This window comes from Cervus elaphus, chromosome 12 (genome assembly GCF_910594005.1).
Source record: "Cervus elaphus chromosome 12, mCerEla1.1, whole genome shotgun sequence".
NCBI lineage: Eukaryota > Metazoa > Chordata > Mammalia > Artiodactyla > Cervidae > Cervus > Cervus elaphus.
In genome coordinates, this window is record NC_057826.1 from 26,255,891 (window position 1) to 26,282,614 (window position 26,724).

Consider the following 26,724-nt stretch of genomic DNA (forward strand, 5'->3'; position numbering starts at 1 on the left):
TAAGTTAACATTGGAATGCTTTGCAAAATCTGATACATCAACCTGGGGGGTGGGGAGTTTTTAATCAAAACAAAACCAATCACCTAAGAGCCTATGGAAAATAGTAAACAGGAAAATATTAAGATAAACAGCATATAGTGTTTAGAATCAATAGGAATATCACCATATAAATACATATTCATGTGGACAAAGACTAAACAGGTAAGGTGCAAAAATGAAAATTGTTGTTAGTGATACAATACTTGCTGAAATCTCATTCAAAACCTTTAACATTACTGATCCCTCATCTTCTAAATGAAAAACAAGTAACTCATATCATTGCTTAAAAAATCCTTAAAATCAACTTGTGCCGCAACTCTTCTACCAAGTGAAACAAAACACATAAAATTTAGAAGGTATAAAATATAAAACCTATAAAACAAGAAATAGCATAAAAGAAAATATCCCCTTAATAATGTGATTTGGGGTTAATAAAAATAATAATAGTATTAATAAACCTAAGTCCTCACAGTGCCCCTAGGATGTCTATCACTGGCTGGTACTACAAACCTAAGAATCCCCACAATAACCTTTTCTGGTTTGTTGAATCCCCCTGCAGTGCTTTTCCAGACTAACTGAAGAATTTAATCTTGCAGTATTTGTAAAGTATGTTATCTGTGAAGTACTGAAGGGAAAGCACAAATATTGTGGCCTACGCTTGCTTATTTATCTGAACATGCTGAAACCTCCTCCTCAGTCTCAGCCCTTGTTAGATGAACTCTGGAAGTCCTTTGGTTTCTCCCTGGAGTTCTGTACTATCACTCTCTCTTTCCTTTGTGCACACAATTAACAGTCTCTGTCAAATTGGCTTCTCCACCTTCTCAGTTTCCTTTCTAGGATACACTAGCCCCCTGGAGAGCCTTTCTTGAAAGAAATAAAAGCCGACAGACTATTTATGGTAAATGTCAGGATTCAGGGGATGAAGACCCTTTGTGGGCTCTGCCAGATCCCCCCACAGATTTGTGGCTTGGATCACATGGGGTCTGCCTTTCTCCTTCCTCTGCCCACAGCCAGCATTCACTGGGGCTGACTCAGGCGGGTGGCCTCTCAACTACAGAAGTTAATTTTTAAACATGTTGGTCTCCTGTCTCTGACTGATGGGGAAACATATTTGCAATATGAAAATGATATTAAAATTAACTTTCTGATAAAACTTGCCTAAAGGGAGACTTCTCAGTATCTTTTATTTTTGAAACAAATTAACCCTACCTCAGTTTTTCCCATTTCTTCTTAGTTCATGAGGCAATACGACTCTTTAAATTCTTTAGCATCTTTTCAAGTAGAGAACAGACTTCTCTGTATATTCCTTCTCTTGATGGAGGAGAAGGTCTTTCTCTCCCGGATTTTCTTACTTCTATACAAGCAAAGGTCCAAAGGTTGTCTTGGAAGACTCTCAAACACTCCAGCCTGAAGTCAGGGACTTCCCTTCTTCCTGGATGTAACAGAATCCTCCATGCTCTGTGACTCTTAACTATAGAGAAAAGGCTTTCTTTTTTCCTTAGGTTTATTATCCAAAAATGCAAGAGTTCAGCCTCAATCTGCATATCATCATCTTCACATCCATGAATTCCTTCTGTCCCTAATGTAAAAGGAGATTCCTCAAGGATCTGGAGTCTTTCATACAGTTAAAAGAACCAACAACATGTCCTGAGTGAATGAAGTAAACTGTATTATTTAATAGATTGGATCAGATAGGTTATTCCTAAATTTTGATTGCTGCTTTAAAAAACAAACAAAGAAAAGCTTCAGCAGGAGACAATGACATGCCTGAAATCTAGGAAGAATGGATGTCAGCAAATCATTATCTTGATTCCTGTATGGCCCTAAATATAAAATATATTAACCAACTTTTCTGGACAAACAACCAGTCCCCACAACCTCACAGCCCTACACCCAGAGGTAAGGGTGTGCACTGCCCCACAGCAGGCCTGTTACTGGGGTTTCAGGCCCAGTCAGATGATGTAGATGTATCGGGCAGACCAATGAGATCCAGACATGCCGACCCGGCAGGGCAAAGTCACATTCAAGCTCCCATATGTGCCATTTCACATTCACAAACCCACTTACCACCTAAAGACCATGTGTGCCAAGTCAAATGGCCCAGCCTGTAAAATGCAGAATGCCACACCTTGAGACAGATTGCCATAAACTCTCATGGTCAGGGAAACCCAAGAAAAAGGAAGTAAACTCAGAACACTAGAGCAAACGAACACATAATGCAGGCTAGAAACTCAGAGCCATGACAGTTTACACCGGCATAGATCTCCCAAAGCATTCTGCCATTCTATTTCAATCACAGCATTAAAGCATGGAGATGTTCTTCCTTCTATTCCCATGGTTTCCTTAACCTTTACTAAGGCAAAACATGAATGCAGGTAACCAAATCAACTGCCTCCCCGCAGGAAAAAAGGGAAACTCTCAGAATCCTCTTGTTTGTACCAACCATTTCCCAAAACCTTCCTGTCAAACTTTTGACCTATTGTTTCTCAACTTACCAATCTTTGGCAGTGTGTGATAATAAACTTAAAAAGTGAAGTTTTGGTCACAAATCATAGTTCCTACTTTGCATAACATTCTAAATCATTTTTCTTCAAGTTGCATGGCCCTGCTATTTTTACATATGAAAACAGCCATAGTGTGCCTTTTTTCTCTCCCTGAGGGCTTCCCATAATGTATTTATAGGACTGGAAGTTTTCCAAACCCAAACATAATTTACTGTACCATTTTCAATGACTGGCAATTTTGGTTTTGTCTTTCTCTTATCCTAAGGGAGAATCAATTACCCAGCAAACTGATGTATCCCTCATCTTTTTATCTTCAGAGGCCAATGATCAGAATTGACTTTGGTCTCAACTGGTCTATTTCTGGCTGTTAGCAGATGTTAATCCTCAAACACAGGTTTGCTGGACTAAGTGACAAACTGGGCATCTAGTGACAGTGGTTCTGACCTCTCTCATTTTTTCACTTACTCACTGGGAAGCTTTAAACAAGTCAGTTGTTATTCTCTTAGTTTCTCTGATCATAGGATGATTACCAAGCAGTCAAAAGGGATGTATTTGGTTGTTCTTTCAATTAAAAAATAATTAAACTATAATGGTATTCACTACTGCAATTATACAAGGCTTAAGCAACCAACTCAATACACAGCCACCAAATCTATACCATGTACCTTCATAAATCACAGCCCTAGCACATACTGGACTTAGGAAGCAAGAAAAGAATACACTGTATTTGAACTGATAGTGAGATGCATTTCCCTGAAGCCCTGGAATCAGTACACAAGTAAGGGCAACCAAATCTTCAGCACCTACAACATGGCGGCTTTGGGAACTCTTATTATCTAGGGTCCCATCAGGAACTCACGTTATCAAGTTCCCAACAGGGTCCTCAGGACTCCAAGAGGAATCTAGTTCATCAAGGCTGCTGGAACCACCCCAGAGATTTGAATGAAGTCAGGTCTTGATCTACTTCAAGTCTTTAGGAGCTCAGGGTATCCTGAGAAGTATCTGCACTGGGAGAATTTGGAGGTCCAGGCCCCTATGTGTGAAACCCCTTATGAAGTCCCACTGGAAAGAAGGAAGAAAGAGCATTCAAAAAACAACACACTTTGGAAAAGGCAAATTCTTGAGACCTGCTCAGAAAAATGTAGGACTTTCAGGTGCTTCATAGTTTTTAAGTCAAAATCCTCAGTGTTAGGTGGTTAGAATAGGAAACAGGAGTCCAGAATGGCGGTGGCTAAAAGACAAGGAAGGGAAAAGCCCGTGAAAACAGAACAAAGGAAGGTCCGAGGACCGGAGTGAGGACCTCAGGTAGAACAAACAGCACTCCTGGCTAGCACAATTTACATAGGCAGGCCCAGGGGAGGAAAAAAACATATAAAAAGGGAGCCAAAGGGCCAGGTCTCTCTCTCTCCCCCACGCCCTGGCACGCTCCCCCACTCTCTTCTCTTCGCATCTTTGGGTCGGCATGCCCTCACGACTCGAGGATGGATTCTCCTGCTATTTTCTAAATAAAATAGAGCTGTAACATGGAGCTGTAACACTGATTTGTCTAAGAGCTATAACACGGTCTGTCCAAGACCTGAGAGCTGTGACACACGCAGGGCTTTAATGTCCGTCACTACAAATCTTTGTTGTGATGAGACAGAACCGAGGAGCATACACTCGCTTGACACTCAGGATGACCCTGATCCGTAGATTCCCCTAGAGCACAACAATGTTACACAGAGGGACCCTCTAAGATACACCTCCTGCAACAGGCACTCTGGCCGGAGATCCTCTTCCATCCTGAGGCTTCTGGCATGGTCTGAGGGCTCTAGACCCTGGAGAGGCCATGGGCAAGCTCTTCCACCTCAGTAGCCAAGCATCACCTTGGAGACACACTGCTAGGCCCTCAAATACACCTGCTTAAAGATCCATGCCCAAACACACACATACAAAAGCCACTGTAAATATTTACATTCTGAAGGTTTTATTTGTTATTGCTTAAAATGTGAGGTTAAGACATAGAAAACAGATTTATGGTTACCAATGGGGAAGAGGGGAGGGATAAATTAAGAGGACTATTGGATAACATATACACATTACTATATATAAAAATAGACAACCAACAAGGACCAACAATAGCACAGGGAACTCTACTCAATATTTTGTGAAAACCTATAAGGTAAAGAATCTGTAAAGAATATATATATACACACACACATATATATGTGTAATATGTATGTGTGTGTGTGTGTGTATATATATATATATATACACGAATCATTGTGTTGTACACCTGAAACTAATACAACACTGTAAATCAGCTATACCTTGATTAAAAAAAAAAGCATGTGCTGCCCCCTCCTCAAAAAAAAGTGTGGTTCCCACCCCTCCCCCCCAGCCCTGGGTGCTATTAACAAGTAGTTAACTCACCCACTGTTATTTTCTATTCTGTTAGTCTAAATCAATCAAAGAGGTTTCACTTCACCAATCCCAGGGTGTAACATCCCATCAAGGTCTGTCATTCCACAAAAGCTGGCTGTAACTTGAATGCACCTCCTCCGCCCTTAGATGGAGGAAGTGATGGAGTTGGAAGACAGCCCTAAAATGTGGTCATTGTTATTGTGAACCTTTAAATAGACCTATACCTCTGTAAAGGTTTTGGGGTTCTGCTCACAAAGACCTGTAGGAAGGTCGGTGCTCCTGGCCCCCTCTTTCACTTTTATCTATGTTGTGTGCTACATCATGACTAGAAACTTAAACTCAGAAAGTGAAAACTACCCTCCAAAAAGAAACCAGGATTCTTTAAAAATTTCTCTGGTGGCTAAGTCTCTGTGCTCCAATGCAGGGGGCCCAGGTTCGATCCCTGGCCAGGGAACTAGATCCCACATACTGCAACTAAGACCCAGAGCAGCCAAATAAAAATAATTATTAAAAAAAAAAAAAACAAAGACTGAAGGGGTTCTCTGTATTCATGTGATAATGATGTTAAAATGAATCTGGATGGCACTATCTCTGAAAACTCTGCTTGTCTGCTAGTTTTAAATGCATGTCCTCTGAAATTTCTTTAAACACTTTTTTCCCCTTTGACATTTTTTTCTTCTACGTAAATAAATCAACTGTATATGGCAAAACATGCAAAGAAAAGGAGAATTACAAAACGGTGGTAATATTAATTTCAATTAAAATACAGAAAACTAAAATAAAAACATAGCTTATTTTCAAAATGTTTAATATATTGCTAATTCTTTCAGCAAGGGTTTTGTTTTAGCTTTGGGATTAGGCTTAACGTCCACAGTTTTGTTTCTTTAAAAAACAGTTACTGGCAAATGGGCTCAAAATACTTTCTGCCTCTAAAAATAAACATGTTTCTTTTGAACAACCCTTCACTTTAAAGTTTTGGCTATTCCCAGGACAGAAGAGTCTAGTTAATCAGCAATTTTTAAGAGAAGGGTGCTCAGGCAGGTTACAGAAATTCTTTCCGGAGCCCCGGGCCTACCCTCCACCCAGCAAATTACAGTACTTTGTTAGCTCCCAACAACAAAAGAGACCTACAGAGCTGGGAGGGTGGGAGTGAGGCAGTGGAGAGGTGGAGGGTGGGGGCGGGGTTGCTGGAGGATGGAAGAGAGCGGTGGAAGCGATGCTCCAGGATAAAGCAACCCTCAGTACTAAAAGTAATTTTAATTGTTTTTGTTCTTTTGTATAAGAAAAAGATGGTTAAAAATTAAAAGGAACAAACCATTGGATGCTCTGAAGGATTGTTAGCTAACAAATGCCATTTATAATTAGAAAGAAACAAGGAAGGGAGAGAAGGAAGCAAGTTAGCCAGGAGAGCAAAATCAACAGGAATATTACACCTTTCAAGCCTCGGAAAAGTTGAACTGTATCCATCCTGCTGTTTAAGATCCTTGAAACCATAACCTTCTAGAAAGCAGATACAAGGTGGCCCACAAAAGAAATAAAGAACCTAACATGTCCTTCTTTAGCAATCTGATCGCTGGAGGCGGAGGAGGGGGTAGAGGGTGGGGAAAGAGCCAAGATCATAAACAACCCACACAGGGCTTTTTTCTTTCAATTTTTATTTTATATTGTAGTTGATTAACAATGTTGTGTTAGTTTCAGGTGTACGGTAAAGTTACATATATATATATATATATATATATATATATATATATAAAAGAAACATATCTTTCTTTTTCAAATTCTTTAGGTTTCAAATTCATTTAGGTTATTACAGAGTATTGAGCAGAGTTCCCTGTGATATACAGCAGGTCCCTGTTAGTTATCTAAACCACAGTTCAAACAGAGAAAGTTCCAGAAAGAACTTCCTGAGCAATAGCCTCAGTCCTTCCATTTACTTTACAGTTTCCTTCACATCCTGTGGGCCACTCTGGTTCACTAAGGAAGCAAGTGTGCCTTTCATTTTCCTGCTTTTGATTTAATAAAGGGGGGAAAAAAAAGAACTTTATAATTTCCCATAAAGACTTTCCTCCCATGCTTTAGAGTTACAACAAGGTCAACCCTTTCACCAGCATGACCATGGAAATATGGGGAAATTAAGTCCATCTTCACAATCAAGAATGTTAAGGCTATGTCAAATCCTCTAAATAAAGGAACATGTTCATGTGTGCAGTCACAGGTAATGCCCTTGGTGTACTTGATGTGAACCTGATTAGGGAATACTGAAAGATCCTTTTCAAATATGAACAACTATGTGTAATAGTTGGAAATAATATTGGAAAGACAAAGCCATGATAGGTTTTATGTGACTTCTTAAGTACAGATGTTAAAGAATCTGTTTATTAAATAGCAATTTACCAAAAAAATTCAAAAGTACTATACAAATCAATAAGGAAAAGATAAACAACCTAACAGGAAAAGAGGCAAAACACCTGAACAGGTATGAGGGTAGTAAAAAAAAAAAAAAAGCCTAACTATCCAAAAATGGATAAACTGTGACATATTCATACATTAGAGTATTAAACACTGAAAATGAATAAATCAGCTACCCATAGGAATATAAATGCAGCTCACAAATATAAAGTTGAAAGAAAAAGAGCAATTTGTAGAAGAATGAATACAAAATGGTACTATGCACAGTCTTAAAAACATTGCTTATGGGGGTCCACGGTGAGCCTGACATTCAGCCAGTACACCTTGGCATGGCTAGATCTGTTGCCAGCATCCATTATGAGTGGCCGTGTCCACACTCCAGTTTGTTAAATACTTTGAAAACCACCCTTACTATTCAAATATAATGAAGCTGTAAAGAAAGGCATGAGACTGATAAACATCAAATTTAGGATAGCTGCTACCTCTGAGGAGGGAGAAGGGGTCACAACCACGTTAGCAACAATTTATTTCTTATGTAGTATGCTAAAACACTTAGGTACTTAATAGTATGGTGGTTTATACCTTTTCATAGGTTTTAAATAATAAATAATATAAATATTTTAAATACACACACACATATCTATGCCAGCAAGAGCCAAGAATCTGGAGGTAGCATTTTTACTCCTTGTTCTGCCAATTACCAACTGCACCTTGCCATCCCTGAATCTTGGATTGTCTTCTGTGAAATAAGAAGATTCAGGTGTCATTCGGTCTAAAATTTAAAGTCAACACGATGGGTGTTGAACTCCCTGGACTCTACTAACAACCCATTGCTTCTGTCACTGTACAAGCGACAAATAAATCAGATATGAGACGAGATACTACCTCACTATGGATAGCACATGCACATTTTAAAGTCACCCTAGGAATGGACTTGAATCCCACCACATTCTCTCGTTCACCCTCCTTTGTGATGATGGTAAACCTTTGAGAGCTGTCTGGTGGAGTTTAGGAGAGCAAACCAATGATTATCAGTGAAGGGGTGGGAACAGTTTAACTGACCCAAAACAAAATATACTTTGTATTTAGCTGTGCTTATAGGTTATTTTATTGGAGAAGGAAATGGCTACCCACTCCAATATTCTTGTCTGGAGAATTCCATGGACAGAGAGGGGAGCCTGGCGGGCTACCATCCATGGGGTCGCAAAGAGTCAGACACCACTGAGCAACTAACATACATACACATACATAGGTGATTTTAAATAATCATGATATTCTTGAGGTAGAGAAACTAAGACCATTAACATCAGAGATTTATTCAAGAACATAAAACTGTCTGAGATAAACCCAGGATCTGAACTCATAATTGGTATCTTAGGAAGGAATGGCTCTTACTTAACTTACAACTTCTCTATTATTTCTCATACCCTCAAGACTTGTTTTAGAGAAGAGCTCCCCTCTACTCTCTATAATCTAACTTTGACTAATTTACCAAGACTTACATGGTGCACAAAGCAAATAAACTAGCAAATCCTTCAATCACTCAGTAAATCACTGTAGATTTTAACATGTAGATCACAGATTCTGGGACATAAAAGTTTAGAGAGTACTATGATTCAAGAGTAAATGGCATTTCTTCTAATTACTTTAGGTAAGGAATCCGCCTGCAATGCAGGAGACGTGGCAGGAGCTGTGGGTTCAATCCCTGGGTTAGGAAGATACCCTGGAGCATGAAATGGCAACCCACTCCAGTATTCTTGCCTGGAAAATCCCAAGGACAGAGGAACCTGGTGGGGTCTCAAAAGAGTCAGACACGACTTAGTGACTAACCAACAACAACAAAGGGTTTTCATACCAGAATTTTAAGGAAATTGTTCCAGAGATATTTTTAATTCAACTCTTCCCCAAATTAAAGCCCCTATCTGTCCTTTTTGAGTTTGTTTCCGTTGAACTCTTTACTTCCAAGGAACTATCCACTACTACCTTGCTAGAATTCTAACAAAATACTAGACACCCAGTCTTACCTAATCATGAAATCTTAGCATTATGACTAGTTACTGGGAAAGTAAATGAGGAAGGGAAAAAAAAAAAAAAAAAACAGCTGAAAAATTAACTGTTGTGTGATTTTGAAGCTGTTTTTTCTAGGGTATCAGCCAGCAGTGCCATTCCTCAACAGGTATTCATTTATTTAAAAGGTACTGAATCAAGCAACTAGAGAAATAGAGAGTGTCTCCAGTTCTTAGGGTGGCCACGAGTCAGACTGAGCACACACACACACTCAGGCTGAAAAATGGATTTGAGTTCTGAAGTAGGTGTAGGAGGTTTTGGAGAGCAGATCAATGAATACCAGTAAAGTATCTAGGAGAACCTCAAACTGTGAGATCATTCCTTCTCCCAGGCTTCCCTTCTGACTCCCTACAGAGCTTGCAAACTAGTTTCCATTTCTAAACACACAGAAGTTTCTCACCTGAAGAGAAACAACCAGAATTATTTGTTTCTGAATTTATCTAAAGATACAGTTTTCAGTTCTATGGGCACAATTTTAAGATCTGATAAGAGGTTACATCATCTCAGGGAAAGAACAGAATGTACTTCTGTGTATACAAAATTATCTTTGTTGTTACTTATGTGCAGGGACTCCATTAGAAACTTGTTTGGCTTAAAAAAAAAATTCTACTTCTGTCCATTTCTAAGGTTACTTTTTCTTCAATATATCTTCTACGTCATTAAAATATTTAGAAGTTATACACCTCTGTGTGAAGAAAAGCTTCCTGAAACATAATCCTTCTGACCCCTTAACTCTAGTAACTCAGAGTACAAAAATATTAAATTTTCTCTTCATGGAATTTCAGACTACAGTTAGGAGATTTCCAAAGAAATATTTTTTCCTTCTCTCAAAGCCCTCCCCATGGAAAGATCCCTGACCAGTCTCCAGCCCCCAAAACTCATATAACATAAAACATCCTCAAAAAGGAATACACCTAAGGAGTTTACTCCCCATCGATGAACAACTGGAACACTCTTGAGAAAGTGTCTTATGCATTTTACAGTATTTTCCTGAGTAGAACCAAAACTGGGACCAACGAAAAATCTCAAGAAGTAGGGTCACTGGGACAAAACAAAATTTTATGCAGTCCTTTGGTTGAAACTCTTCTAACTTAATAAGAAGCTAAGAGAGGTACTGAGATCTGTATCTGCTTAAAAACCATATCCCAATATTTATACATTCCTTCCAACAACCTACAGTGCAATAAAAGTGAAATGTAATGAGGTCTCCTTTGGTATAGCCTGAGAGTAAGAACAGGTAAATTCTGCTTACATGGATGATCAAAATTGTAGGTCCTCTATTTGATAATAATGATAAAACAGTAGAAAAAAGAGCTAATATTTAGTTCTTAATTTGTGCCAAACATTTTACATGTACTATCTCTTTAATCCCCACAAGATAGACACCATCTACTCCATTTAGGGTAACAGGGAGGATAAGCAACTTTCCTGAGAACACCAAGTTACTGGCAACTCTTGTTTGAACACAAATATGCAGGCTCCAAACTCCATGTCCTTAAAGTTCCTAAAAGCCAGTGAAGTGAAAAGTTGCTAAGTCATGTCCGACTCTTTGCAATCCCATGGACTATACAGTCCATAGAATTCTCCAGGCCAGAATACTGGAGTGGGTAGCCTAACAGCCAAGATATACCAACCTGTACTATCTTGGTCCATGAGTTTTCAGAGAAATTTACCAGAACACAAATTGTCTAAGCATTCAAAATATGAAGTAATTAAGAGATTAATATAGTGACTATAATGAGCTTGTGTTAGTTAAAATTTGCAGTTCTCTGTCCTTTCTTCTCAAATAAATAAATAAGATGAAACATGTTTTTGCCCAGTGTTGCAGGTAACTGGCAAACTTGTGTAATAAATTAACTAACAGAACTGGTTTAGCAACAAGTGAGAAGCTCAAGTTCTCTAAATTCTAATCCTAGGTATGTCACTGATTTCAAAGGTAATCTAAGATCATTTAACGTAAGTTACATTTGATGTTTACAGGGCTCTCAGAACAGGGTCTAAAAGAAGAATCTGTATTTATGAAACTTCAATATAAACTCTGATACTAAATATCTGGGTGAAAAGGAAAAAGCTTAAAATCTAGTTATTTTGCCTAATTACTGCCAAGGTTCCAAGTATTCATAAACATTTAAACAGGATAAACAAAGAACTGTCCACAGTGATTATCTCTAGGGACAGAGACAACAGAAATGGAAAGTGAAAATAACATGAAGGCGAACTTTTGCTTTTTAATATGTGTGTGTTGTATGTGTGTAGCTGGATTTTTTTTTTCTTTCTTTTTTAAAAATATGGAACGCTTCACGAATTTGCATGTCATCCTTGCGCAGGGGCCATGCTAATCTTCTCTGTATCGTTCCAATTCTAGTATATGTGCTGCTGAAGCGAGCACTGTAGCTGGATTTTTGTCATAAAGTTTTTAAGACATGCTCAAAGTCTTTCCAGACTTAATTTTTATCTGCATTCATGATCTTGACCTCAGGATTACACGTTTCAAATGTGGTAACATTAAGGAAAAGAGCATCATTCTCTCTGCCCTGGCTCATCCTTCAACCCAATATAACAAGGCTCATTTTATAAAGTTAAAACCCACTCGTAGCCAAATGTTTCCATTTCAACAGAAGCAAGAGAAAAAAAAAGTCTTGGAGGACTTCAACCTCCAAGCAGTACTAAAAGGAAAGGAATATTAGAACTTGAGAAATATGGTTAATTATTAAACTCCCTCAACAGTCTTCGAGTAACAAATACTAACCAACTAATTAGAGGGCTGTTTTCTCCTTGTGGTAAAGAATATGTAATGAGAGTCTGAATGTAGAAATTACGAAAAGTGCCACAGAGGACAGTTCAATGCCTTCAGTACTGATTCACTCAATCTTTCTAGCCCCAGCTCTCCTCTTGCTTCAAGGAGCTTGAAGAAACTGACAAAAGTGAGAAATGCTTTGAAATTAGGGTTAATGTTTAAGCATTATATCAGGCCTCTTCTTGGCCTTTATTTCTTCATCAATAAAAATACTATTTGCTTCCAATAATGATTTGTGAAGATGCTCAGCATAAACCTGAGACACAGTAGGTACATAATAAATGTTAGCTTCCTTCCTTCAGAACTAAATTCCCAACTGCCAGCTCGCTAATCTTTGAGCCCCAAAGACCCTACATTTAAACAGTCTTTAAAATAAAGATTGTCATAAGAGACAAATAAGGGCAGGCTGGATAAAGAAGATGTGGTGCGTGCATATATACATATATATAGTTTTAGTCAGCCATAACAGAATGAAATAATGCCATCTGCAACAACATGGATGGACCTAGAGATGATCGTACTAAATGAAGCCAGACAGAGAAAGACAAGTATCATACGACTTTATATGTAGAATATATTTTTTAAAAGATACAAATGAGCTTGTTTATTACAAAACAGAGAGACTCATAGACATAGAAAACAAACTTATGGTTGTCAAAGGGGAAGGGGGACAAATAAACTAGGAATTTGGGATTAACACATACACTCTGTATAAGAATTCCTATACACTCTATATGAATCGATATGTTATATACCTGAAATTAACACAACACTGTAAATCAACTGTACCTCAACCTGGAAAAAGACCCAGCAGACCACCCTGCCAGCAGACCATCGGTTTTCTCCCGCACCTTCTCCTATGGTAACTCTCTCTCAAGTAATAGCACCAGCATTCTTTCTTGGCATCTTATTTAGAATCCTCCCTCTTCCAACTCCTTTTCATCCCCTCTGACTTTGTTCTCTAAATTTCTTCATCACTCACCTAGATTTCTAAAAACATCCTTTTAATTGGATTTCTTGCCTCCCCACCTCATTTTTCAGAACATTATTGTGAAATAGAGCTCACACCATGCGCACGCTGTAGGTTCCCACTGACAGGAAGAATATGGTCCAAATGCTTCCATGAGCAAAATGCCCTACAATCTAACCACAAAGCATCTATCTAGACCTCTCCCACTACAACCCACGAGCCCTGTGCTTCAGTTTGTGATATTTTTCAGCCTGCAATCTACTGTCCTCCATTTTCCACCCATGAAAGCTCTACTCTACACTCTAAACCCAGCTATATGCCCAGTTCAAATGTCAACATCCTATACAAAACTAGCCCTAACTTCCCCAAAGTGGGCATTAATGACCATAGCACTTTGCTAGCACTTGTTTCATTCTGGATCATACTAGAGTGACTTGTTTACAAGGCTACCTGTCCCAGTTCTGCAAAAAGGGAGCCATACCTGACTGATTGCTGATGGTCCTCTAATACCGGCCACTTAGCCCCTTGTTCACTGCACTCTTGAACTGAATGTAATAATTAGCGCTTATTACTATGAGATCTACAATGTTTGATCACAGGTGCTGTACTGTTCACTACATGTGTTGCCTCAGTAATATTCATAACACTCCTATGAGGTAGGTCACATTTTGCCTTTTATTTTATAGATGAAGAAGCTCTACTCAGGGAGGTTTATAATTTGCCCAAAGTGACACAGCTAATATATGGCAAAGCAGGATTTGAACCAGGGTCCATCTGACTTCAGAAGTTATACTCATAACCATTACACAATATCACAGACATTTCAAAACTTCACTTGTCCTTTAGTACTTATGCACCCTGGAGTATTTCTCAAGATGAAGACTCCAGTAAATTACATTTTATCCTATCAGCATGTGGAGACCATTTTTGGTTTTGCTCTATTCCAGGCTCATAAACGAGCAGGTCCATAGTCTTTCAGATTGACTTCTCTTTTCTTATACCTACCCTCAATTCCCTAAAAAACACAGAAGAAAAATGATTTGGAACACAGGAGCAGTAAGAGAATGAAATCGTTCCTTCATGGTGGAACTCACCACATTAACAGTAAGCTTATAAAGTTCAGCAAGCATATATAACCTGAAAGAATATGTTGAATCATTTCAAAACATACTTTCCCATCTCAAACCAGAAATCAGCAGCTGTTGCTAAGAAAACATATAGCCAACTGTGAGACAACATGATGACTCATGAAAGGAGCAAGCTTACCTTCCAAGTCTCAGAAACCATCACGAACACAGTCTTGTAACCAAACCTTCAACCTGTGGTTATAGATTGAGAGTTTCTTTTCACTTGGCTCAGAAGGAAATATAATCAGTTCTTGACTAAAAACTATTTACAAAATTAATTATTACCCAACTGAATTGGAACTTTCTATGATGAAAAAGAGTAGAGACTACAAAGGTAACATACTTTCTTTTAAACAAAGGCCTGTTAACAGAGGAAAATTTTTTACTCAATGTCATCAAATGAGTAACTACAAAAGACAGTCAACCAAGAGATGGCTAGTCACCTATTTTCTTTGTCAACATGCTAGCACAAATAATAAAACATGCCTTTAACTGCTTTATAAACAGACTATATAGTCAATCCTCTTTTTTTCTTTCTGAACCACTAACAATTTTTAACTAAAAGCTCCAGCGTGCATTATTTTATCAAACAATCTCATCAAACATTGACTATAGCCTACCATAGTACTAACAACTTAGATGCATGAGTTGTTGCAGGGTTTTTTTAGGTTTATTTGAGGGCATGGGGAACAATACTGAACAGCTTCATTTATTTTGCTGCAATTTACACTTCAGATAAAAATTATTTCTTACTAATCAGCTTTTTTTTTTTTAATGAAAATTAGCTAACTCCTGCAGTGTGCATGCTCAGTTGCTCAGTTGCATCTGACTTTGTGACACTATGAACTGTAGCATGCCAGGATCCTCTGGTCCATAGGATTCTCCAGGCAAAAATACTGGAGTGGGTTGCCATGCCCTCCTCCAAGGGATCTTCCCAACCCAGGGATCAAACCTGCATCTCCTGGGACTCCTGCACTAGCAGGTGGATTCTTTACCACTGAACCATCTAGGAAGCCCCAAACTCCTACAGTCTGATCCACTAATTAACATATCACTCAAACCTGAAGAGCTCAGATGTATTACAATTGGCCTTTCCTCAGAATACCACAACTAGTCCTCCAAAGTCAAAGTGGGAGAAAGCAGGTAGTGTATCTGCGTAAGTTAATTCTGTTCCCTTTCTCGAAACATGAACTATCTCACAGTCTGAGCTCTAACTTAACAGGTTATCTCTAACCTTGATAAGAAGACTGTGTGTAGCACAAGCCGGAATCAAGATTGCCGAAAGAAATATCAATAACCTCAGATATGCAGATGACACCACCCTAATGGCAGAAAGTGAAGAGGAACTCAAGAGCCTCTTGATGAAAGTGAAAGAGGAGAGTGAAAAAGTTGGCTTAAAACTTAACATTCAAAAAACACTGTTCATGGCATCTGGTCCCATCACTTCATGGCAAATAGATGGGGAAACAATGGAAACAGTAACAGACTTTATTTTGGGGGGCTCCAAAATCACTGCAGATGGTGACTGCAGCCATGAAATTAAAAGGCGCTTGCTTCTTGGAAGAAAAGCTATGACCAACTAGATAGCAAGTTAAAAAGCAGAGACATTATTTTGCTGACAAAGGTCCCTCTAGTCAAGGCTATGGGTTTTCCAGTAGTCATTGTGGATGTGAGAGTTGGAACATAAAGAAAGCTGAGCACCAAAGAATGGATGCTTTTTTTTTTTTTTTTAATTAGTTGGAGGCTAATTACTTCACAACATTTTAGTGGGTTTTGTCATACATTGATATGAATCAGCCATAGATTTACACGTATTCCCCATCCCGATCCCCCCTCCCGCCTCCCTCTCCACCCGATTCCTCTGGGTCTTCCCAGTGCACCAGGCCCGAGCACTTGTCTCATGCATCCCACTTGGGCTGGTGATCTGTTTCACCATAGATAGTATACATGCTGTTCTTTCAAAACATCCCACCCTCACCTTCTCCTACAGAGTTCAAAAGTCTGTTCTGTATTTCTGTGTCTCTTTTTCTGTTTTGCATATAGGGTTATCGTTACCATCTTTCTAAATTCCATGTATATGTGTTAGTATGCTGTAATGTTCTTTATCTTTCTGGCTTACTTCACTCTGTATAAGGGGCTCCAGTTTCATCCATTTCATTAGAACTGATTCAAATGAATTCTTTTTAACGGCTGAGTAGTATTCCATGGTGTATATGTACCACAGCTTCCTTATCCATTCGTCTACTGATGGGAATGGATGCTTTTGAACTGCAGTGTTGGAGAAGACTTTTGAGAGTCCCTTGAGCTGCAAGGAGATCCAACCAGTCCATCCTAAAGGAAATCAGTCCTGAATATTCATTGGAAGGACCAATGCTGAAGCTGAAACTCCAATACTCTGGCCACCTGATGCAAAGAACTAACTCACTGGAAAAGACCCTGATGCTGGGAAAGATTGAAGGCAGGAGAAGGGGACGACAGAGGATGAGATGGTTGGATGGCATCACCAACTCAATGGACATGAGTGAGCAAGCTCCGGGAGCTGGCGATGGACAGGGAGGCCTGGTGTGCTGCAGTCCATGGGGTCGCAAAGAGTCAGATATGACTGACTGACTGAACTGAATGTTTACATAGGAGTTCATTTCACTCTTATATCTGCTTTTGAATATATTTAAATTTTTCATAATAAAGTGTTCTAAAGTCTCATTTACTTTTGCTCCAGTGTCGGACTAAACTTTACCATTTTGGATTTCTGTTTTACCCATGTAACAATTCATGTTTTACATGACAATTCATTAGTGCCAAAATAGTTCTTAAAGTACCAAGCGGTAAATATCACATTTCTAAACCGTATTTGTAGAAACTAGGACCCAGGGGAAAAAAATCTCAGAGATCATCTAATCCTCTGTGCCAGTGGTTCACAATGTTATGCATGCATCAGAATCCCTTGGAAGACTTGTTAAACACAGATCGCTGGGCCTCACCCTCTACATTTCTGAACCAGTAGGTTTGATGCTACTGGTCCCTGGACCACACTCTGGAAAACCACTGCTCTAAGCTTACACCCATTGCCTAGTTCCTATCTCCATGCAGTGATCACCAATTACCATATTGGAATGCATGCTCCTGTGCTTATGGGCCCTTTTCCTAAGAGAGAGTTGTCTTTCAAAGGGCAGGAGACATAAATTTCCATCAATGTGCCAGAGCCCAGATTCAACAAACATTTACAAAGTAAGTTAATTTGCTGGATGAATTAAGTTTTCCCACTCATTTATAGTTGAGTATTTGTCAATGTATTAACCTTTAGAATAGGAGTACATTTATACATACCCAGATGGAGAGGATATCCACTCCATCCTCACTGATAAGAAAGACTAAAAGTTAACTAAAACCACAGCAACAAATAGCAAATTTTGGTGAGTTCTAAGAACTACATCTCAGATTGGAGTTTTCAATCAAATATGGACACTGACAAGCAGAAAATTGAGGTTCACTTTGTCAAATGTGTTACTCTGACCCAAGTAGCTATAACCAAGTGCTTTTTACCTCATATACCATTGGAAGAAAGAAGTGCTTTGAAAGTTTCTCAGGGTCTGGATAATGTCAGCATGGGAGGCCTCATTCCTGAACATCTATTTCCCTTTTTCTAATGCTGCCCTAAGGAAAGAAAAGACAGCACACTCATCAATATCTGCATAGAGTTCTCCAAGTCCAGGTGTTGTGAATCTTGTAGGACGCCACAGTATCCTGAAGTATCTTTCTATTACAGCAATGATCAGCTCAATGACAGCTCAGTAATTAAGTTTAAGAAAAGGAACTATGCTCTGATTTCCAAATTACTACTTTAATGTTTACACTAAAATTACAGGTTAGAATATACATATATTCATAAAAGTGAATCCAATAACCTCACTATGCATAATTTATTTATCTTCACTTAATAATAGTAAAATAAAGAATATAACCTGTGTAAAACATGGGTCAATATGTGATGTTTTGGGTTTTAGATCCCTTTAAAAAATAATTGACAGTTCAAACAAAAAATAGCAATGTAATGTGGGATCAATAAAAGACAAAAAGTTAAATGTATGACAATATCACAACGGTTAAGACGAGAGAAATGAGAAATAACTATTACAAGGCTCTCATACTGTACATGAGGTGGTATAATATAACACCTGAAGGTAAATTGTGATAAGTTATCAACCCAAAAGCAAACATTAAAATAACAAAATAAAGAATGATAGCTAGGGAATTCCCTGGCACTCCAAGGGTTAGGACTCCACGCTTTCACTGCTGAGGACACTGGTTCAATCCCTGGTCAGGGAACTAAGATTCCCAAGAGTCAAATTTTTTTAAAAAAAAAAGGACTGTTAACTAATAAGCAAAAAATAAATAAATAAATAAATGATGATGATAACAAATTCAATTAATCAAAGACAGAAAAAGAGAAAAAATAAGTATAAGAAAAAGATGCAACAAATAGCAAAATTATACATTTAAAGTGAACTATAATCAATAATCACTTTAAATATAAATGGTCTAAACAGCAGAATTAAAAATCAGAGATTGTCACATGGAGAAGAAGCATAACTGTCCACTCCTTAAATGTGGGCTACACACAGTAACTTCCATCTCAAAAAGTACAGGACAGAATGCAGAGAAAAGAGCAACTTTACAGCAGGGAAACCTGACAAGCACCACCTCAGCTAAGAAATCAAGGTTAACATGAATAGTGATGCTATGTTGATGGTATGCTCTCTTAACATGGTATAATTAGAATAAATATTATTTTCAAGCACACACAAAACATCCTTTTCAAGCACACAGAAAGGAAATAATAAAGATCAGACTGAAAATCAATTAAATAGAAGATAGAAAATATAAAGGAAACTAATAGCCAAAACATTGAGAAGGTCAATAAAATAGCCTTTGGTTTCTCTACCTTGACACTACTGACATTTTGGCTGAATGATTCTTTGTTGAGATGATATCTCCTGTTCACTGCAGATCTTTAGCAGTATCCCTGGCCTTGACCCACTAGATGCCAATAGCAAATGCCCACCCACCCTTACCCCAAGACATTGTCTCCAGACATTATCTCATCTCCAAAACTTGTCAAGTGTTCTAGTGGCAGCAGTAAACTTCAACCCATATTCCACCCCATAAACAAAATTTAACTCAAGGTAGATGTACCAAAAAGTAAAATGAAAGATTTTATGGTTTTATATTCTTTTATAGTTTTTCTACAAGTTTTATAACTCTAAGGAAAAAATCTTTGTGATCTTGAGCTAGGCAACGATTTATTAGGTATAACACCAAAAGTGTAATTCCATAAAAGAATAAATTGATAAATCAGACTTTATTAAAACTCCTGATCTTCATAGATTTGTTAAGAGAACGTAAGATGAGCAACAGATTGAAAGTAAATATTTGCAAATCCTATGTCTGATACAGAGCTCGTATCCAAAATATATTTAAAAAACTCTCAAAACTCAATAAGGAAGCAACCAGTCCAATGAAGAATGAACAACAAAATGTAAGCAGAAACTTCAGCAAAAAAAGATATAATATGGATGGTAAATAAGCACATCATTAGTCATCAGGAAACTGCAAATTAAAAACACAATGAGATACCACTACCCATCTAGCTTAACCATACCAAGTGTTGGCAAGGATGCACAGCAACTGGAACCCTCACACGCTACTTTGGGAATGTTTGGGAAAGTATGGAAGTTTCTTTAAAAGTTAAACATACGCCTACCATATGATCGAGCCATTCTACTCCTAGACATTTACCCAGAGAAAATGAAAGCAGATGTCCATATAAAGACTGAATATAATGTGTTCACAGCAGCTTTATTTTTAACATCCAAAAACTAGAAAAAAATGTCTATCAATGGATGAATGGATAAATAAACTGGCGTACATTCATACAGCAGAAAACCAGTCAGCAATAAAAAGCAATCAACTACTGATACACAGAACAACATAGATGAATCTCAAAACAATTCTACTAAGTGAAAGAACCTAGACAAGAGAAAACATACTATATGCTTACATGCAAAGAAAACTCCGAAAATACAAACTAATCCATAGAGTCAGAGCTATCACTGGTTGGGAAAGAAGGGTAGAGGGTATAGGAAGGGACCAAAGGGAGAGATGATTCATAGGTCTATAAATAAATCAAAAACTTATCAAATTTAACACTAAATTTATGCAGCTTACTGTGTGTCAATTACACTCAAGGAAACTGTTTTTAAAATTATCACACAAAAACCAGAGAGGACAGAGTTTAAGATAACAATCAAAACAGTACTTAACCTGCAACTTCACAAAGAATTACAGGCTTTAAACATAAGTGATTTTATACTATTGCAGACACAATTCTTAATTTGGTGAAAGTAGGAATGGGGGCGCATAACCCAAGTCACTGGAAAATGTGAAAGCAAAAACAACACAACAGTGAGCACACAGTAAATCTGTGAAGAATGGGCTATGTGTTTGAATGATATTAAGATTATTTCTTAATTATAGCTAATCTGAAACATTTCATAATTATAAAAAAGGAAAAATAACTTCATTTTTCCCCAGTTTGTCCTGTCCCATTCCTAGGCAGAATTGGATGCTGTCCTCCTCCCAGAGTCCCTCAGGATACATCTTTTCTAGCACTGCCATATGTGTATTGCAACGGCTTGTCTTCACTAGACAAACAGCTCCATCAGAATACGGACTATGTCTTTTGATGTTGGCATAGTGGCTAAATGGGGCTTCACAGGTGGTGCTAGTGGTAAAGAATCTGCCTGCCAATGCAGGAGATGCAAGATATGTGGGTTAGATCCCTGGGTCAGGAAGATCCCCTGGAGAAGGAAACGGCAACCTACTCTAGGATTCTTGCCTGGAAAATTCCATGGAGAGAGAAACTTGGCAGGCTACAATATAGACTGAGCACGCGCATGCACGCACACACACATATACATGGTGGTTAAATATAAGTGGGATCTGAGAACCTGTTTTCCTATCTATCCTAGGCGGTGCCATTCACCTACTGGGTAGCCTCAGAAAGTTACTTCAATTTTATTAACTATAACATAGGGCCAATGGGGTATATGTGAGAATTCACTGTGAATGTATCCAAACCTTGGCCTACGAGGCCTTGCATGACCTGTCATCTGATTGCTGCTGTTGTTGTTCAGTCGCTAAGTCGTGTCCCATTCTTTGCAACCCCACAGACTGCAGCACGCTAGGCTTCCCTGTCCTTCACTATCGAGTTTGCTCAAATTCATGTCCATTGAGTCAGTGATGCCATCCAACCATCTCAACCTCTGCCATCATTTGATGACCATTCTTTTTCCCTTGAGCTCTCTCCCTGCAGTTGACAGTGCTCAGCCTCAAGACCTTCTCTCAGGTCCAATCAATCCATGCACCACCAAGCTCTTTCCCGACTCAGTACTACCTCCTCAGCTAATCTTCTTCCATGCCTCTCTCCTCTCCTCACCTCTCCACCCACAACACACTGCCTGCTGCTTGTCTCAGCTTACATGTCACCTTCACAGAGAAGACTTCTTACTGTTCACTTAGGAACTCTTAGTTACTCTATGTCTCAGCATCCTATGGTTTTCTTATTTCCATTCAACAAATAGTCTGAGTCCCTACTGTGTGCCAGGTGCTGACTCTGAGGATGCAGCAGTGAATACAATAGCTCTGATGAGATGTTCAATCTAGTGGGGTAAGACAGAACATAAGCAGAGAAATAAAATACAGAATATGTTAGTTAGTGATGATATGGAGGGGGAAAAATGTATGTTAGATGATGAAATGGAGGGGAAAAAATCAGTTATGAAAGGAGAGTAAGGGAGTTACAAGTGGGTTGTGATTTTAAATCTGGGGTTCAGTGAAGGTTCATTGAGAATATAACTGAGTAAAGAAGTGAGGGGGATCAGAGAAAGAACCATAGAGGTATGGTAAGGCATTTCGGCAGAGGAAACAGCAAGTATGACAGCCCGCAGATAGCTAGGAAGCTAGTTCGGCTATAGAAGTATGAGGAAAAAGAGCAGCAAACAAAATCACGGAGACAGGACTGGGCGGTGAGGACTACATGGGGCAAACACCGAGGCCACTGACCAGCCTTTGCCTTTCACTCAGAGAGAGACTGAAGCCACTGGAGGGTTTTATATAGAAGAGAAGTGGTGTGATCGGATTTACATTTTAAAAACTACTATTAGTTTAGTGATGTCTTTTATGTTCTGCCCATCCTCCCCACCAACTAAGATAAAGGCGGGAACCACAGCTGTCCTGTGCATTATTATAACTCCAGCACCGAACACAATACATTGAAAGCACTCAATAAATATTTATTAGATGGATGAGGTAATCTATGTGAACCATTTACTGGTACAAAATCAGTATTCCATAAATGGTTAGTATTATTTGAAACTCCAGAGCCCAGCACAGTGGCTGGCATAGGTAAGCACTTATTTGAGCAAATAAAAGAATAATTTTGTGAAATTATTGAAAGTCTATAGTTAAAGCATATGAATAATGACAAATGAAGTAACTGCCTTTAACACCTTCCCTTACTTATCAAGACCTGTCTGATCCTGGTTTTGAGCTTTATATTAAACTCTGATATACTACTAAGGGCATGACCCAAGAATAATCCCACTCTGACTCAGTTCTTTAAGCATACTGCAATATCCTGCAAACACACTTAGGACTGAAATGCTTGTAAAATTTCTAATTGGGTAAACTCATTCACATGATTTAAAAACAACAACAACAATAGTCAATGTACAAGGTTAAACTGACCCAACTGGTTTGATTTTGATATTTGCGACTTCAAATAGAGCTCGTGAACTTAAACATATGGACAGAGAACTAAGGATTTACACTTTTTGCTTGTTTTGACTTCTCCAGAGTCTTCACCACGGGGGGGGGGGGGGGGGGCGGGGAAACACTTAATGAGGATTACACCTGTTCCCTTCTCCCTCGGGTGCTTCCGGGGGTGGGGGATGTAATGGCACAGGTAAGGCCAATCAGTTAATTATCTCAAGAAGAGTCCGGGAGTCTCAAGAGACTTTTCCAGACAGGAAAGGTAAGGAAAGAAAGAGTCATGCATTAAAGTATAAAAACACACCAAATGTGCCATCTCATACAAGGTGAACACTCACCCCGATGATGTTTACAATGGCTCAAGGGCAGGGACCCGAGTGGTGAACGGGCCAGGTGTGGTTCGGGTGTTTAACCCCAACCCTAAAAGTGGTCGAACTCATCTTAGCACAACCACAAAATATCTGCAAGGAGTTCTTCGAAGCGCTGGGAACTTTTAGAAAAGCAGGTGAAAGCTGTTTGAAATCAAACTTTAAAAAAAAAAAAAAAGGGCGATGCCAAAGTATATTGAGCGGCTGGAAAGAACCTCCTGGGTTTGGCTCTGACTTGCCGCTGCATGTACACAATCGTGCCTGCTGGCATCTGGCTCAGACGCTCCCTTCCATTAGGGGAGGGGAAAATAATAACTTCGGAAATAACAGGCGCCCACAAAGGCAAAGGTTACACAGGACTCCTCAACCTACATCAAAGAGGGTGGCTAACGTTGTTTGGAACAGCACTGATTTCACACAAGTCTCCCCTCGCTCTTTTTTTTAACAGAAGAAAAACAACCTCAGAAGGAGAAGGTGCTACCGTCAGACGCGCAAGGCAATTTCAGACAACAAAGACCGCAAGCAATCTTTTCGGAATTTACAAGCCGAGCCTTCCGAGCGGCCCCAGCCGCGGAGGCTCTCGGCCGCCGCGGTTCCTCGAGTGCGGGGGCCGGCGGATCCCCGCCCGCCAGTCTTGGGGGACCCTGGGCGAGCCTCGCGCCGCCCCCCTATCTGGCAATCTCTGCGCCGCTGCTCTCTGCCTTCTAGCTCACGCGGCTTTCAAAATCTTTCCCGCCCAAGCGTGACGCGAGGAACGAAAACAATCAGCCGACTAGAGCTCCCCGGGCCTGGGCCCGACGGGGGCGGCGGGTGGATCGGGGCCGAGCGCCCCGCGCAGCCCCTTTCCAGGCGGGCAGACCGGCGGGCTGGGGACCGGAGGTGACACAAAGAAGCCGGAGAAACAAACGCCGCCCGCCGGCGCGCACTCCAGTCCCCGGAGCGCCCCGCCCGCTGACAAGTTTGCGGCGCCCTCCACGCACCCCGCTCTTCCCAGCCGGGCAAAGTTTCCCGGGGCCCGGTTCGGACCCCCGCAGCGGGTCGGGTCCCATCTCTTGCCGCCCCCGACCTGGGCTCGGGGACCTGGCTCTCCCTGGCCCCCGCCCCTTTTCCTCCCTCCCGTTCTTCCTCCCTCTTCGCCACAGTCCGCTCCCTCCGGGGCGCACCGAGGTGCAGGGGCCCGCCGCGCTCACCCGCTATCGGCCCGGAGAGGGCGCGGGCTGGGGCCAGCCCGGGTCAGCGCCCCGCTCGCCTTGCTCCTTCGATCGCGCCTTTTGCTCCGTCTCCCGCTCGCTTCTTTGGTCCAGCGGAAAGCTCGGGGCGCAGCAGAGCGCGCTCGGCTCCTTGGCGCTCGGAAAGCTGCAAACCACGCCCCGCGCCTTCCCCGCCCGCCGCCGAGTCCCGCTCTCGCCGCTCGGCGGCCAGTGTCGAGCCCGCCCGCGAGCGCCGGAGGCGGAGCAGCCACCTCCCCCCGCACGCCCCGCCGCAGCCCAGGACTGGCAACTTTCTTTCTACGTTCTAGATCATCAGAGATGCTCTGAGGGAGATGCTAACTCAGAATGCAGGTCAACCACCACCAAGGGTGGGGAGAATGTCACACACACTCCCTCAAATAAGTTTTTCAGGTCGATTTCAGCTAGAAACTTCTCTAACATTCTCGGACTCCTAGGTCTTGGAAGTGGAGGTAAGAAAAGCAGATCTGCGAATTAGCCACCAGACCTTGATCAAGTCGGTAAACGTTTATGGACCCTTTGTAAAATGAGAAATTTGGATCAGATGGCCTTTAAGATCCGGTTCAGTATTTCCTATAAGCGTGGTCCAGACCTCAGTGTCACCTGGCGGGAAGGTGAGGCGCTTGTTATTAATGCAGAATGCAGGATCCCTCCTTCCTGGAAGCTGGGGAGTGGAGAACAGCCTCAACCTTACACCGATATACAACTCCCAGGTCTGATACTCAGTGGAAACTGAATCCTCGGGAATCCAAACTGCAAGTGTCAGTTTAATTTTCCAGCAAATTACTCAATGCCTTTGGACTCAGGATGATGTCAGTTGACTCCCGCTTACCTCCTGTGCTCTATAGTATTATTACTAAGGCACTGGAGGTCCTAAATGAAAGGTATCGTATCAACTCACTATCATCACACGAAGGCAGTGACTTTAAAGTATTTCTCTACTGAGTTTGTGTCACAAATTAATTATTTTTATAAGTCCAAGTTCATATGTATTTTATGGTTCAAGAATCTTGCTTGGATTACTTACTTAAATTTGGTGCTTAGGACCCAAACTAAATGGTAAGAAGCAGAGATTAAGAGGTTTGATAATGCAGTTAACATGGGGAAAAATAGCTGAAAATTGCACCCACAATTTGGGACAGTTATTTCAAACAGCTGTACCTCTGTAGCAGGATGATTTGGGTAAGTTGTTTTAAAAGCACATTATTATAATTTCACAATTTGTATGGAAACACAAAAAACCTCGAATAGCCAAAGTAATCTTGAGAAAGAAGAATGGAACTGGAGGAATCAACCTGCCTGACTTCAGACTATACTACAAAGCCACAGTCATCAAGACAGTATGGTACTGGCACAAAGACAGAAATATAGATCAATGGAACAGAATAGAAAGCCCAGAGATAAATCCACGAACTTATGGACACCTTATCTTTGACAAAGGAGGCAAGAATACACAATGGAAAAAAGACAACCTCTTTAACAAGTGGTGCTGGGAAAGCTGGTCAACCACTTGTAAAAGAATGAAACTAGAACACTTTCTAACACCATACACAAAAATAAACTCAAAATGGATTAAAGATCTAAATGTAAGACCAGAAACTATAAAACTCCTAGAGGAGAACATAGGCAAAACACTCTCCGACATAAATCACAGCAAGATCCTCTATGACCCACCTCCTAGAATATTGGAAATAAAAGCAAAACTAAACAAATGGGACCTAATGAAACTTAAAAGCTTTTGCACTACAAAGGAAACTGTAAGTAAGGTGAAAAGACAGCCCTCAGATTGGGAGAAAATAATAGCAAATGAAGAAACAGACAAAGGATTAATCTCAAAAATATACAAGCAACTCTTGAAGCTCAATTCCAGAAAAATAAATGACCCAATCAAACAATGGGCCAAAGAACTAAACAGACATTTCTCCAAAGAAGACATACAGATGGCTAACAAACACATGAAAAGATGCTCAACATCACTCATT

At 40.1% G+C, this 26,724-nt stretch overlaps 1 protein-coding gene and 1 non-coding gene across 5 annotated transcripts in view; both read right to left on the reverse strand.

Moving 5' to 3' along the window:
• The window catches only part of SYNE2 (spectrin repeat containing nuclear envelope protein 2), a 315,690-nt gene extending 290,785 nt beyond the window's left edge, over positions 1-24,905 (reverse strand). For 3 of the 4 annotated variants that reach the window (XM_043921131.1, XM_043921132.1, XM_043921130.1), the window contains exon 1: positions 24,704-24,905. The gene's annotated coding sequence lies outside the window, so the exon portion shown is untranslated. The remainder of the gene's footprint in view (positions 1-24,703) is intronic. The other variant, XM_043921129.1, reaches the window with a different exon arrangement.
• On the reverse strand, positions 11,705-11,811 carry LOC122705943. The gene has a single exon (XR_006344213.1). It is a non-coding gene; the product is annotated as a U6 spliceosomal RNA (small nuclear RNA).
• Positions 24,906-26,724: the final 1,819 nt, after the last annotated feature.